Source organism: Chelonia mydas, chromosome 3, assembly GCF_015237465.2.
Source record: "Chelonia mydas isolate rCheMyd1 chromosome 3, rCheMyd1.pri.v2, whole genome shotgun sequence".
In the NCBI taxonomy this organism is placed as follows: domain Eukaryota; kingdom Metazoa; phylum Chordata; order Testudines; family Cheloniidae; genus Chelonia; species Chelonia mydas.
The window spans coordinates 98023768-98039048 of NC_057851.1; positions in this window are offsets into that span (position 1 = coordinate 98023768).

Consider the following 15281-nt stretch of genomic DNA (forward strand, 5'->3'; position numbering starts at 1 on the left):
GCAGGCTGCCTGAAAGCCGTGGCTGGTGGCCCCACGCTGCTCCTGGAAGTGGCTGGCTGCTGGCAAATCTCTGTGCACCTCTGGTGGCGGGGTGGAGGTGGCTCTGCATGCTGCCCCCACCCCGAGCAGCGTACGGAGACCCGCTGCCCCCCTCCCTCCAAGAGGTGTGCAGAGACGTGCCACTAGCAGAGCTAAGGTGGCTCCCTGCCTGCTCTGCCTCCCTCCCTCCACGCCGCTTCACTCCCGGAAGCGGCCAACATATCCCTGTGGCCCCTGGGAGGGGGGTGTCTCTGCATGCTGCCCCGCCCCAAGTGCCGACTCTGCAGCTCTCATTGGCTGGGAACAAAGGCCAATGGGAGCTGCAGGGGCAGCGCCTGCAGGAAGCGGCGCACAGAGCCCCCTGCCTCCTCCACCTAGGAGTCGCTGAAAGAAGGGTGTGTGACCCCCTGACCCAGCCCAGAGCCTGCCCCCCACAGTCCTCCCATTACTTATATATAGGAGGAGGATGAAGTAAAAATGACAAACGGGGGAGAGCTATAAGAGAATGTTCTTTTTCTTGGCTGGGTCCTGAAAAGGGGGTGAGGGGGGGCAAAAATGAAGCTGCGCACAGGGACCCACTAATTCTAAATCTGCCACTGCCATTATGTCAAAAATTCCAGCCCAAAGCACTGTTCACAGAGCTCCTGAAATAAAGAAATAATGTAGCTAGGCTCATCCATTACATAAAAAAAATTGAGGATCTAGCCCATGGGTTTTAATGACAACTGGCCCATTTCCTCCCTCAGCACAGTGACGCCAGTATTTAAAGTGTTGTGATGCTATATCCATGTCCTTTCAGGGCTGCTGCAAAGATAGAGTGTGCAATAGAGTCTGCAGAACTTTACCAGCTTGTGGGGGAAGCTTCCTGCTCTACCACTACACCATTCTTGGGCTACTTCTCAAATGCCCACAAATAGCGTCTATGAAGGCGAGGAAATGGTCCCAGAGAAGAAAGCTCAAGGTTATTAAGAAGGCAGTGCTGGTAGTTCAGAGTTCAAGGCTGGAGGCAATGAGTAGGTAACTGTGATTCCTGTTTCTTCTCAGTGGGGAAGGATGAAATAACCCAAAGGATCTGAAGAATATATTTTAAATTATATATAGAGTCCTATTCTCACTTTGAGTGAGATAAAATCATCTATGAACAAATTCCCAGGGTAACCTCCAGCATCCAAACAGTGACAACATATATCAACAGATTTTTTTTCATAATTTTTCACAGATGTCTTTCGATTTGGTTCAGTTCTATGCTTCATTGTGGCCCACTGTATACCGCGCCTGATCACTCGGACACTGTGTCCAATGCATTCTTTTGCTTATTTGAAGTTTTGTCTGCTTGCTCACACTATAAGCAACCTCCAGGTATGTGATGGGGGTAATATTTTTACTTTCTACTGATGGATGGAGTGGACAGGAGGATGAGGATAGAATTTTTGGTTTCTGCCCAAAGGCAACAAAAAGACTCTATCTAGCACAACAGCTTGCCTAATGCACTCGGGTTTGATATACTATCAGTACTTCTTCCAGTGGGGAATCCAGAGAAGTTGATGTCACCTCCAGATGACTCCATCATGTGACTTTTTCTCTCCCCTGTTGCTGGCGTAAAAGTGTAAGGTTTATTCAATCCCCTCTCAAACCAGTTAACTGTGATTTTGATGGTTGGAGGAAATAATTCCTGCACTTTCAGTTTTTCTATTTTTCCTGGAATTAGCATGGCTTGTTCTAATACTACAGCAGTTTCCAAAATAAAACTGAGGGAACAACAGATGGTGAATGAATGAAATGAGGTTGAGTGTCACTCTCGATAAAGGTAGTGAGTATCATAGATGCACTGAATGAGGAAAACACGTACACGCATTCTTAAGTACATCTCTGTTCAGGATAGCCCTTAAGCATGTGCTTTAGGGCTGCCTTGAATATGGCTGTTTTTTCTGAATTGGGGATAGAGATTAAGGACTTCTTAGATTAATAAAAAAGGCACGCATAATGAAATATTCAGATGCTGGGAACATATTTACTGCTATAGCCCAATGACATACCCCATTTGTACCTTGATTGGCAAGTTCATTAGACAGAGTGTATTCTTGTTATGGAAAAAGTTTACTAATAGGAAACTCTGTTGGTGGCAAAACATTATGTTATTTGGCTTTGTTTTGTTAAATATGCTGATTACAGTATGCAAGGAACTAATTCATTGAGTTCATGCTTTGTACCATACTGTTTTCATTTGTAACACTTGCTAGTGTGAACCCTTTTTGTTGTATTTTTACTTATAAGCCCTCATTCAAAACCTAGGGAAGTCAATGTAAGGCCCCTATTGATTTTAGTGTGTTTTCCTCCGGTTCACACTGATAATCTTACTGTTAGCTATATGCAACCTGTTCTTTAACTGTAACTGTACTAGCATACACCACAGTTTGTTCCTTACCTTGTTTGTGACGGAAAAACATATGTACAATCTGACTATGACGTGCAGTGATTAAAAAAAATCTGCAGGCTTAAAAATTTTATAAGTTTTCATGTCAACAATGTGTTTATATACAACTAAATAAACAATAGAAAACAAGTAGAAAAAATACTTGTCATTACTTAGTTGCTCATTTATTTTTGTAAAAGAGATTTTACTATATTTAACAGATTTTTAGAAAAATTTCTGGGAAGTACAGTCATAAATATAGTGGGAAGAGTAACAACCTTTATGTATGCAGTAGCATAAAATCCCTCCTGGCCAGATGTACTGAATCACTTTACCTGCAAGGGGTTAAGAAGATCTAATAACCTAGTTGGCACCTGACCAGAAGGACCAATGAGGAAAGAAAATACTTTCAAATCTGGGGGGCAGGGAGGTTTGTTTGTGGCTCTCTTTGTTGATTCCCTCTCTGGATGGAGAGAAAGACCAGGCAGGTAAAACATCTCCTGAAAACATACCTGAATGATTCATATAAGATTTAAAAAAGTGTAAGTAAGGGCAAGGAAATGCATTAGATTATCTTTTGTTTTAGCTTGTGAATTTTTCCTATGCTAAAAGGTAGTTTTATTCCTGTTTTTTGTAACTTTGAAGCTAGCCTAGAGGGGAATCCTCTGTGTTTTAAATCTTTTTCTTTATTACCCTGCAAAGTTACCTTCCATCCTGATTTTGCAGGTGTGATTCTTTTACTTGGTGGTGGTAGCAATATAACATCGAAGGACAAGGAAAGGAATTGTACCTTGGGGAAGTTTTAACCTAAGCTGGTAGAAAATAAGCTTAGGGGGTCATTCATGCGGGTCCTCATATCTGTACCCCAGAGTTCAGAGTGGGGAGGGAACCCTGACAAATACATTCAGAGCAGTCTAGTGATTAATATTAGAGCTTTAAAAGCTTACCAACTCTATAAAACAAACAAAAGGCTTTGACAATTTAGATGCAGATATGATTGTTCTGGAAGGTAAATGACAAGGATGTATTGTCAAGTTAGGGGTCTGTCTGATCTAACTGTTTTGAGAAAGATGGAGATTGAGTTGAATAATGGCAACTCGCTGAATGTTCCAGTAACCATTATGAGAACTGCTTTGGTGATTTGTAGTTCAGTATTTCCTGGACTTTTTCTGTTGTTGTCTTTCAGGATTTTGGCTCAAAGATGCCTAAATAAAATTAGAGGAATTGGGCCTCCCAACACTGTAGGTTGCTTTAAAAACCTCACCCTTCCATTGGGCAGAAATAATCTGGGTCAGTAATATTTCTCAGAGTTTTTATTTCTTATCATGTTCTCAGAATCTCTTCTCATTTCTTACCACTTTAATACATAACTAAAAGGAAAGGGTCTCCTCCTGGGGGCCATGTTTATGGTTGTGAGCTATATTCACATATAGTGTTATCTAAAAGCTCTGGTCATTCCCGGTATAAGTCTGTGGTAGATGTCTTAGAACCAAAGATATTGCGAATTAAAACTTCCTAAACCGTCAGTCACCCAGTTTTGAGAGATCCTTTTGTAGCTCTTCCTGGGACTTAACTATCTTGAGTAGTTTTGTATCATCTGCAAATTTTGCCACCACACTGTTTACCCCTTTTCTCAGATCATTTATGAATATGCTGCATAGGACTAGTCCCAATACAGACCCCAGGGGGACACCACTATTTACCGCTCTACATTCTGAAAATTGACCATTTATTCCTATCCCTTTTTTCCTATCTTTTAACCATTTACCAATCCATGAGAGAACCTTCCCTCTTATCCCACAACTGCTTACTTTGCTTAAGAGCCTTTAGTGAGGGACCTTGTCAAACGCTTTCTGAAAATCTAAATACACTATATCCACTGGATCCCCTTATCCACATGCTTGTTGACCCCCTCAAAGAATTCTAGTGAGGCATGATTTCCTTTTACAAAAAACATGTTGACTATTCCCCAACAAATTACGTTCATCTATGTGTCCGACAATTTTATTCTTTACTATAGTTTCAATCAGTTTTCCCGGTACTGAAGTCAGGCTTACTGGCCTGTAATTGCCAGGGTCACCTCTGGAGCCCTTTTTAAAAATTGGCATCACATTAGCTATCCTCCAGTCATTTGGTACAGAAGCTGATTTAAATGATAGGTTACAGACTACAGTTAATAGTCCTGCAATTTTCACATTTGAGTTCCTTCAGAACTCTTGGGTGAATAACATCTGGTCCTGGTGACTTATTTCTGTTAGTTTATCAATTTGTTCCAAAACCTCCTTCCTCTATAGGTGCCCCCTTTTCCAAAAGTTTCCCCAGTTCCTAATTCTAAACCCCACCTCCCTACACCTCAGTGCTTCTTATTCACACATTGAGAGCCTACAGCTCTGCCTGTCTAACTGGCCCTGTGCATGGAACTGGAAACATTTCAGAGACTGCTACCATGGAGGTCCTGGACTTCAATCTCTTACCTAGCAGCCTAAATCTCGCCTCCAGGACCTTTCTCCTATCCTTCCCTATGTCTTACCTATATGTACCATGACCACTGGCTCCTCCCCAGCACTATGCATAAGTCTATCTAGATGTCTCGAGAGAGCCGCAACCTTCACACCAGGCAGGCAAGTCACCATGCGGTTCTCCCAGTCATCTCAAACCCAGCTATCTATGTTTCTAATGATTGAATTGCCCATTACTAATACCTGTCTGTTCCGAATAACTGGAGTTCCCTCCCCCAGAGAGGTATCCTCAGTGCGAGAGGATACCACAACATCATCTGGTAGGAGGGTTCCAACTATGGGATCATTTCCTTCTGCTCCAGTTGGATGTTCTCCTTCCCTGAGGCTTTCATCCTCCTCAACAGCACAGAGGCTGTCAGACCCGGGGTGGGATCGATCTACTGTGTCCCAGAAAGTCTCATCTGTGTATCTCTTTGTCTCCCTTAGCTCCTCCAGCTCAGCCACCCTGGTGTCCAAAGCCCATACACAGTCTCTGAGGGCCAGGAGCTCCTTTCACCGAATGCACACGTGCCACCTGCCCATAGGGCAGGTAATCATACATGCTGCATTGGGTGCAATAAACTGGGTAGCCCCCACTCTGTTGCTGGACTTCTGCCTGCATTCTCTTTTTACTCCTGCAGCTGGTTCCTTTGTTGTTATTGTAATCAATGCCTTATTTAATCCAGATGGAGAGATGGGTCCCTCAGATGAATAGCACGCCTGGGAGAATGCACAAAGCATTATTCGTACAACAGTACGTCACTTGTTTTAAAGAACAATGAGTCTTAAACACACACATGCTCACTTGCCCATAAAAATCTATAGATCTCTTTCAGAGGATGCCAATGAACCCCTTTGCCTGTGGCTTTCACTTGGAAGTGTAGTAATAGCTCACAATCATGTCTTCTTGTAACATCCCTCCATCCCCACTCATTCCTGCAGATGCGAGCCCTCCTTTGACTTTTCCTCCTACCATGTGCTAATAGGCTCCCAAAAACCAAGGATTACGCCCCAGGATCTTCCATATTTCCCAGTGAGAGCCTGTCCTGGCCTCAATCCCACAACAAGTTCCTGACAAACTGAAATTTTATCATCACCCAGAAAAGGTGATTATTACAAGCTTCCCTCCCCATAGACGTTCTGACAGTCTCTTGGTTTTCTCTGACTCAGAGTAAGTTCCCAGTACCACAAAATAGCCTGGTTTAATGGGACCCTGGACAATCTCTCCAAGACTATCCAGAAATGTGCTCCAGGCTCCCCACATCATAGCTGTGAATTTTAAAACAGGCTCCTGGCTCCCAGACTAAACCCTTCATATCCACAAATCTCTCCCTCCTGCTCTTGAGGACAAATTCATGGCTCCATGACTACCCACAAATCTGTCATAGACTCCCGAAAATACCCTTTCTCACCTGGACATTCCTCACAATATCTGCTTCCTTGACCTGCAGCTCTAGGTCCTTTATGAGCTCCCTAAACAAGACCTTCCTCCCTACTTCTGGTTCCCTCACTAACGCTCCTTCAGTTGCACAATGCCTTTCTTCACCAGAACCCACCTCCCACTCCCTTGATGTTCTGTTGCCTCTCATTCCCTCTGCTCCTGCCAAGTGTTTTCCAAGTGCACTGTGTGCCAAAACTGCCAAAAAAAAAAAGGTGGGAAAGGAACTGCAGAGGTGCTGCAGAGAGAGTGGGAGTTTGTAGATATTTGTATTGGTATTTATAGAGGCTTGTAGGGGCAGTTTTGCTGGGAGAGAAGCTGAGCCCTGATTAGGGGGCGGGGCTTCTCTGACTAGGGGTCCTATAAAGGTAGCCAGCCAGCCAGTCAGGCAGCAGTACAGACAGTTGCAGCGGTAGAGGAACTGGCAAACAGAGCTGTAAACAGGGGTGTTTGAGTGGGAGTTGTTTGTGGGGAAGAATAAGAGCCAGGCAAAGGAGCAGACAGGCTAGTGAAGGGAGTGTGTGGTGGTCTGGCAGTGTTTTGGTGCTCGTTAGGAGTTTGTTTTTGCTGTGGGTGCTGGTGTTTTGGTTTGGTTTGTGTTTCCCAGACTAACAGGATTTAGGTGGGAAGGCTATGACAGATACAGAGGCAGCAGTGGTAGTGATCCAAGTAGTGGAAGACACTATGAAGATGACTGGATGTAGAAGCTGTGGCATGTACATGATCCTGGAGGGGGTACCTGAAAAGAATTTCGTCTGCATGAAGTGCCACCTGATAGAGCTGATGGAAGAGAAGATCCGAGGATTAGAGATGCAGGTGGAGACTCTGGTTGAGTTTAGAAAGGGGTTCGAGCAGATGATGGAGCAAAGACATGAGGAGGCTGAAGGGAAAAGCTCAGCCTTGCAGATAGAAGCAGGACTGAAGAACTCTGAGGGGATACTGCTGGGTGAGGAAAGTGGACAGTGGATGCATGTGACTAAGAGAACCAGGCAGAGGAAAAGATGTGGCAGTGAAGGAGAAATAGAGCTCAGGAACAGGTTTGCAGAGTTGGAAAATAAGGGGCAAGCAGGTGGTCACTGAAGGTGAGAGGGCAAGGAAGAATAGAAGAGCAGATAGTCCTACAGGAAGAGGGCAAGAATCAATGGAGATAACAGGACCAAATATGAGCCCCAGGAGGATACAGGACGGGTTGCAGAGGATTGCAAGGGACAATAGGAATCTAGAGGACTTGCGGCCAGAGGGAACAGGGGATAGACTAGAGAATCACACCATCGCCAGGGAAAGGCAGGTCTACGAGATTGGGGATTCATTACTGAGAAGAATAGACAGGCCTGTAACAAGAGCTGATCCAGAGAACAGAAGGGTGTGCTGTCTGCCGGGTGCTAAGATATGGAATGTGGACCTGAGGCTGAGGAGGATCCTAACGGGAGCAGGAAAGAATCCATTGATTATCCTTCATGTGGGAACAAATGATATGGCTAGATTCTCACTGGAACATATCAAGGGAGACTATGCCAGGATGGGGAAGACACTTAAGGAAATCGAGGCTCAGGTGATCTTCAGTGGGATTCTGCCTGTTCCTAGAGAAGGGCAACAAAGGTGGGACAAGATTATAATGCTCAACAGATGGCTCAGGCAGTGGTGCTATAAGGAGGGCTTTGGGATGTATGGCCACTGGGAAGCATTCATGGACAGAGGACTGTTCTCTCGGGAGGGACTTCACCTGAGTAAGGGGGGAAATAGATTTCTAGGATGGAGGATGGCACAACTGATCAAGAGAGCTTTAAACTAGGAATTTGGGGGAGATGGTTGGGAGATGTCCAGGTAATCTCCATGCCAGATTTTCTCTTTGAGAGGGAAGAAAATGAAGTAAGAAAGGATACAGCCGTGGGTAGGAGAATGGACATAAGGCAGAAGGGCAGTGTACATACCAAGCTAATAGGTAATATTGGCGGTAGAATGTCTGTGCCCAATTGGGTGAAGAATGTGAACGAAGCCAAACAGAAAAAATTAAGATGTTCGTAAACTAATGCGGGGAGCCTAGGTAACAAAATGAAGGAACTAGAGCTACTGGTGCAGGAAGTGAAACCAGATATTGTAGGGATAACAGAAACATGGTGGAATAGTAGTCATGACTGGAGTATGGGTATTGAAGGGTATGTGCTGTTTAGGAAAGACCAAAATAAAGGCAAAGGTGGTAGAGTAGCACTGTATATCAGTGATGAGATAGACTGTAAAGCAGCGTTTCCCAAACTTTTTTGGCCACGGAACGCTTTTTAGCCTATTACGGAACACTTATTATATTTTGTAGTCGTTTGGTTTTCAAATAAAAAATTGCGTTATTTATGCTCAAATTTATTTTATAAAACAAAGCAAAAATACAAATTTAAAATAACTTGAACTAACAATTTTTAACTGGAAAGCGTGTATAAAGTAGTACAAAAATCAAGTGCAAGAGTCAAAATTAAATTCTAGATTCTTTCACGGAACACCTATTCACATAGTGCGGAACACCAGTGTTCTGCGGAACACAGTTTGGGAAACACTGCTGTAAAGAAATAAGAAGCGATGGAATGGATAAGACAGAGTCTGTCTGGGCAAAAGTCACATTGGGGAAGAAAGCTACTAGAGCCTCCCCTGGGACAGTGCTTGGGGTGTGCTATAGACTGCCAAAATCCGATTTGGATATGGATAGAGACCTCTTTCATGTTTTTAATGAAGTAAATACTAATGGAAATTGCGTGATCATGGGAGACTTTAACTTCCCAGATATAGACTGGAGGACAAGTGCTAGTAATAATAATAGGGCTCAGATTTTCCTAGATGCGATAGCTGATGGATTCCTTCATTAAGTAGTTGCTGAACCGACTAGAGGGGATGCTATTTTAGATTTGGTTTTGGTGAGCAGTGAGGACCTCATAGAAGAAAAGGTTGTAGGGGACAACCTTGGTTCGAGCGATCATGAACCTAATTGAGTTCAAACTAAATGGAAGGATAAACAAAAATAGATCTGTGACTAGGGCTTTTTATTTCAAAAAGGTTAACTTTAAAAAATTAAGGAAATGAGTTAGGGAAGTGGATTGGACTGAAAAACTTGTGGATCTAAATGTGGAGGAGGCCTGGAACTACTTCAAGTCAAAGTTGCAGAAACTATCAGAAGCCTGCATCCCAAGAAAGGGGAAAAAATTCATAGGAAGGAGTTGTAGACCAAGCTGGATGAGCAAGCATCTCAGAGAGGTGATTAAGAAAAAGCAGAAAGCCTATAAGGAGTGGAAGATGGGAGGGATTAGCAAGGAAAGCTACCTTACTGAGGGATACATGTAGGGATAAAGTGAGAAAGGCCAAAAGCCATGTAGAGTTGGACCTTGCAAAGGGAATTAAAAGCAATAGTAAAAGGTTCTATAGTCATATAAATAAGAAGAAAACAAAGAGAGAAGAAGTGGGACCTCTTAACACTGAGGATGGAGTGGAGGTTAAGGATAATCTAGGCATGGCCCAATATCTAAACAAATACTTTGCCTCAGTCTTTAATGAGGATCTTAGGGATAATGGTAGGAAGACAAATGGGAATGAGGATATGGAGGTAGATATTACCACATCCGAGGAAGAAGCCAGACTCGAACAGCTTAATGGGACTAAACTGGGGGGCCCGGATAATCTTCATCCAAGAATATTAAAGAAACTGGCACATGAAATTGCAAGCCCATTAGCAAGAATTTTTAATCAATCTGTAAACTCAGGGGTTGTACTGTATGACTGGAGAATTGCTAACATAGTTCCTATTTTTAAGAAAGGTTAAAAAAAAAGTGATCTGGGTAACTACAGGCCTGTTAGTCTGACATCTGTAGTATGCAAGGTCTTGGAAAAAATTTTGAAGGAGAAAATAGTTAAGGACATTGAGGTCGATGGTAATTGGGACAAAATACAACATGGCTTTACAAAAGGTAGATCATGCCAAACCAACCTGATCTCCTTCTTTAAGAAGGTAACAGATTTTTTTAGACAAAGGGAACACAGTGGATCTAATTTACCTCAATTTCTGTAAGGCATTTGATACGGTTCCACATGGAGAATTATTAGCTAAATTGGAAAAGATGGGGATCAATATGAAAATTGAAAGGTGGTTAAGGAACTGGTTAAAAGGGAGACTACAGCGGGTCACACTGAAAGGTGAAGTGTCAGGCTGAAAGGAGGTTACTCGGATCGGTTTTGGGACCAATCTTATTTAATCTTTTTATTACTGACATTGGCACAAAAAGTGGGAATGTGCTAGTAAAGTTCATGGATGACACAACGTTGGGAGACATTGCCAATACAGAGAAGGACCGGGATATCATACAGGAAGATCTTGATGACTTTGTAAACTGGAGTAAATAGTAATAGGATGAAATTTAATAGTGAAAAGTGCAAGGTCATGCATTTAGGGATTAATAACAAGAATTTCTGTTATAAATTGGGGACGCATCACTTGGAAGTAACAGAGGAGAAGGACCTCGGAGTATTGGTTGATCACAGGATGACTATGAGCCGCCAATGTGATATGACTGTGAAAAAAGCTAATGCGGTCTTGGGATGCATCAAGCGAGGTATTTCCAGTAGAGATAAGGAGGTGTTAGTACTGTTATACAAGGCACTGGTGAGACCTCATCTGGAATATTGTGTGCAGTTCTGATCTCCCATGTTTAAGAAGGATGAATTCAAACTGGAACAGGTACAGAGAAGGGTTACAAGGATGATCCGAGGAATGGAAGACCTGCCTTATGAAAGGAGCTTGGCTTGTTTAGCCTAACCAAAAGAAGGCTGAGAGGAGATATGATTGCTCTCTATAAATAGATCAGAGGGATAAATACCACGGAGGGAGAAGAATTATTTAAGCTCAGTACCAATGTGGACACAAGAACAAATGGATATAAACTGGCCATCAGGAAGTTTAGACTTGAAATTAGACAAAGGTTTCTAACCATCAGAGGAGTGAAGTTCTGGAACAGCCTTCCAAGGGAAGCAGTGGGGGCAAAAGACATATCTGGCTTCAAGACTAAGCTTGATAAGTTTATGGAGGAGATGATATGATGGGATAGCCTAAATTTGGCAATTAATTTATCTTCGACTATTAGCGGCAGATATGCCCAATGGCCTGTGATGGGATGTTAGATGGGGTGGGATCTGAGTTGCAACAGAGAATTCTTTCCTTGGTGTCTGGCTAGTGAGTCTTGCCCACATGCTCAGTGTTTAGCTGATCGCCATATTTGGGGTCGGGAAGGAATTTTCCCCCAGGGCAGATTGGCAGAGTCCATGGGGGTTTTTCTCCTTCCTCTGCAGCGTGGGGCATGGATTACTTGCTGGAGGATTCTCTGCACCTTGAAGTCTTTAAACCATGATTTGAAGACTTCAGTAGCTTGGACATAAGTTAGGGGTTTGTTACAGGAGTTGGTGGGTGAGATTCTGTGGCCTGCGTTGTGCAGGAGGTCAGACTAGACGATCATAATGGTCCCTTCTGACCTTAAAGTCTATGATTCTGTGAGACTGCCATGGCAAAGGTGGGAGGCAGATCTTTGTTGTGGATCTTTGAAAGGGGATTACACTAAAGTTGGAGCCAATTGTGTCTAAACTGATACACCCATTCCAATGCAGAAGCCAAAAAGTATTCTAGGTCATCTACCCTAAGGGGAAAAAAACTTCCAAAAAACTGTCTTCATAAAGACTTTAAGGCCAAGGTCTTGGACAATTTTTCCAATGGTATTTGAAGTTTTCAGGTTATGTTTTTGCAACATTATGAAATTTTCTGTTCTGTATAAAAAAATCACTGTGGAAAAAATGGAGTCGGAGTCAAGAATCAAGCCAGGAGTCGAAGCTGGAGTCAGTGTCAGGGGTAGGATGTAGAAACAGGGATGTGGAGCAAGGCAGGAAAGTCAGAACCAGCAACAGGTGGGAGAGTGGGATAAGGAGGACAGGAGCCAGGAACAGGCAGGAAGGCAGGGTTTAGGAATAAGGAGGTAGACAGAGTCCATGGTATCAGCCATCCAGGAATTCACCAGCTTACTCAGACAACTTGCTCTAACTTCCCTCCCAACCCCACTCTGGCCTCAGGAGGAGCTCACCCTTCACTCCAACCTGACAGGTGCTCGCTCTTCTCCTGGGGCCGGAGAAGTTTTGTGAGCCCAACAATTACGGGGGGAGAGGGGAGGGTTGCCCCAACCTTGTGTATGCCCCTGTCAGGATGGTCTTTGTGGAACACCTCCTGGAGGCCATTTACAGCAACATAACTAAGTGCGGTGTCTACACTGGCACTTTGTCGATATAACTTTGACACAAAAAGCTCTACACCACTCGTTGAGGTGATTTTATTTTGTTGGCAAAGCCGGAGAGTTTTGTCGGCAGAAGGAGCACTGTAGTATGTCCATCTCCACTGTTTTGTCAATGACACCTGACTTTTGTCAACAAAACTGTGTAGGGCAGACGAGGGCTAATAACCACCTGTGGCCTATCTAGGAGTTTTTCCATCATCCTCTGCAACACTGAGTAGGGATTATCTATTAGGATGAAGTGGGCATATCCCATGTAATCAGTTTCCCATAATTTCAGGATTTTCATTGCTGGATTTTAGTCCTTTTTTTGGTCATCTCCATTATCTTCTCAGTGTGCAAGGAATTCATTCCAATCCACCTGTACAAGTATCTCCATCAGAATACTGCTCATATCTTATATGTATCTTTTATTTGATTGAACGAGCAGCTGCTTCTGATTTGCAGTGCAGTCGGTATGAACCATTTTGTGTCAGTTTTTCAAAGAGTGACTCAGCTGCTGCACCCACAAAAATGTGCACCCACCTGCAAAATCCCTAACAGAACATTACACAGTTTTTGTAATATCATGCCCATGGATATGCCGTCACCTGACCTATGTATGCAAATATCCACTTAATTGAGCAAATGGGTGGTGGGGGGAGAGATTTGCGAGTACATAGCATCCATGGGCATTTTTCTTGCACTTTCAATACACCCTCTGCTGATAATTTAGTTGTGTATGTTTAAACAGTACAGTTTTTAAAAAAAAATCTCCAAGCAGGGAGTGGAGGAGCTGGCAGTGCACTGGCATTGCCTGCTAGCTGCCACATCAGCTGTGGATGCAACCAGCTAGACGAACACTGCAGAAATCTGACCAGAAAAGGAAATACAAAAGATGTGGGAGAGAGATGGTCATGCAGCATTCTCTTTCTTTTGCAGGCAATTCCTGGGACTCGTGGCCTTTGTATAATAACAAAGTACTCATTCTGCCAATTATTTGGAAGCCAGAATGTAACAAAGAGTTCTATCTGAAACAGCTTTAGCTGAAAAGTTCTCTTAAGAAGAGTCACACTAATTATGGGTATTTAAGATCATGAAAACTCTGCAAAAAGACTGTTAATGAGACACCCACTATATCCTCTCCCTGATTCCCTTTGCTGTTTTGCTGCTGTTTGCTACTGAGAGAAGATGAATCTCACATGGGAACCCTCAAACTAAAACAGCTTCCATAGGTCTATCCCCTGAGCTCTATCTGATGTCCTGCTCAGTGCTCAGCGTTCTTTAAAACATTGTTTAAGCACCTGTGAAATCTCACTGCATATCAAAACTAAACACTGAATTTATTTTAAAAAGTCATTTTGAATCTGGGAAAAAAAGAAGATGCTACCATGCTGCGTGGCATGGCACATGAAGGGCAAAATGGTAGAGTTCCTGAATAACAAGGACTAGAAGACCAGATTCTCCAGTCTGCTTTGTCCTCCATAAGTGGAAGCAGCACAAAGTGGCCTTCGAGCCTATGGAGGTTGGCAGCCTAGAGTTCCCTTTCGACAAGGAAATTTTGCACTGGCATAAAGCTGGCAGGGGTAGCACAACTGCCTCCTGCATCAACTGCCCCCACCCCACAGTGCCCGGCCTAAGGAGAGGGAGGGTGTAGTCAGATGTGGGACAGTGATCCCCTGTGTTTAATCCTCCAGTGATTTAATATCGCTGTACAGAAATAACTTCCATTGAAGATGGGCAACTTCAGATCGGGAAGCTACAGCCAACTCTCTGTGGCTCTTCTCTCTAATCAAGCCCTACATGTCTAAGTATGCAAAGGCCAGTATAACTAGCCTCACTTCTTTCCTTTCCAGTTCCCCAGGGTCAGGGGACATGTCAGGGTCAGCAGGGAGAAGAAGGGGATATTTTGGAAGGGGACTATATCATGGGACCATTCTAGCTGGCTGTTCTGACTTGCACTAGAGCCAGTTTGGGCCGCCGTGCAGTCCTGGCTTAGAAAGGTGTGTGACAGCCATCTTTGCTTTACCCCATAAGCTGCATCAAGCTGATGATTATGCCCCAAGTGTTTGTTTAGTGCATTTAAACAAGGTTTAAATGTTGATTGTGTGTTCATTGCCATTTTCAGAAAATCGGGAAGTGCAACTTTTTTCCCATAACCTCTTGAAAAAGCCATCAGATATTAGCAGCTTTAGCAAAGTGGGCTGGGGTTTGAAATGTGAGGCGCTTCATGGCTCATTACCAAGCCTTTGCGATATCTCCATCTCCTTCCATTGCTGACAATGTCAGCACTGGCACTTGAATTGATTGGTGATTTCTGGCCACATAGAATGGTGAATATGAAAGCACTTTTTGTAAATAATAGTGTTAGATTTGCAGGATAGTTTTGAACCGAGACAAGCCTACTGTGATGCCTACTGGCTCAGCTAAGAGAGGATCCCATACTCACATAATAGAGCAGCTGCTTTGAACTATTATTCATGTTTGATTCCCAACTACAGTAATGTGCATGATACATAAACAGTGAGTCCAGTCACCAGAAAGGGAAATCCAGTCTCTGGTTAAGACTCCTCTAGTATCTATCCACCGTCTAACAGACACAACAAATACCA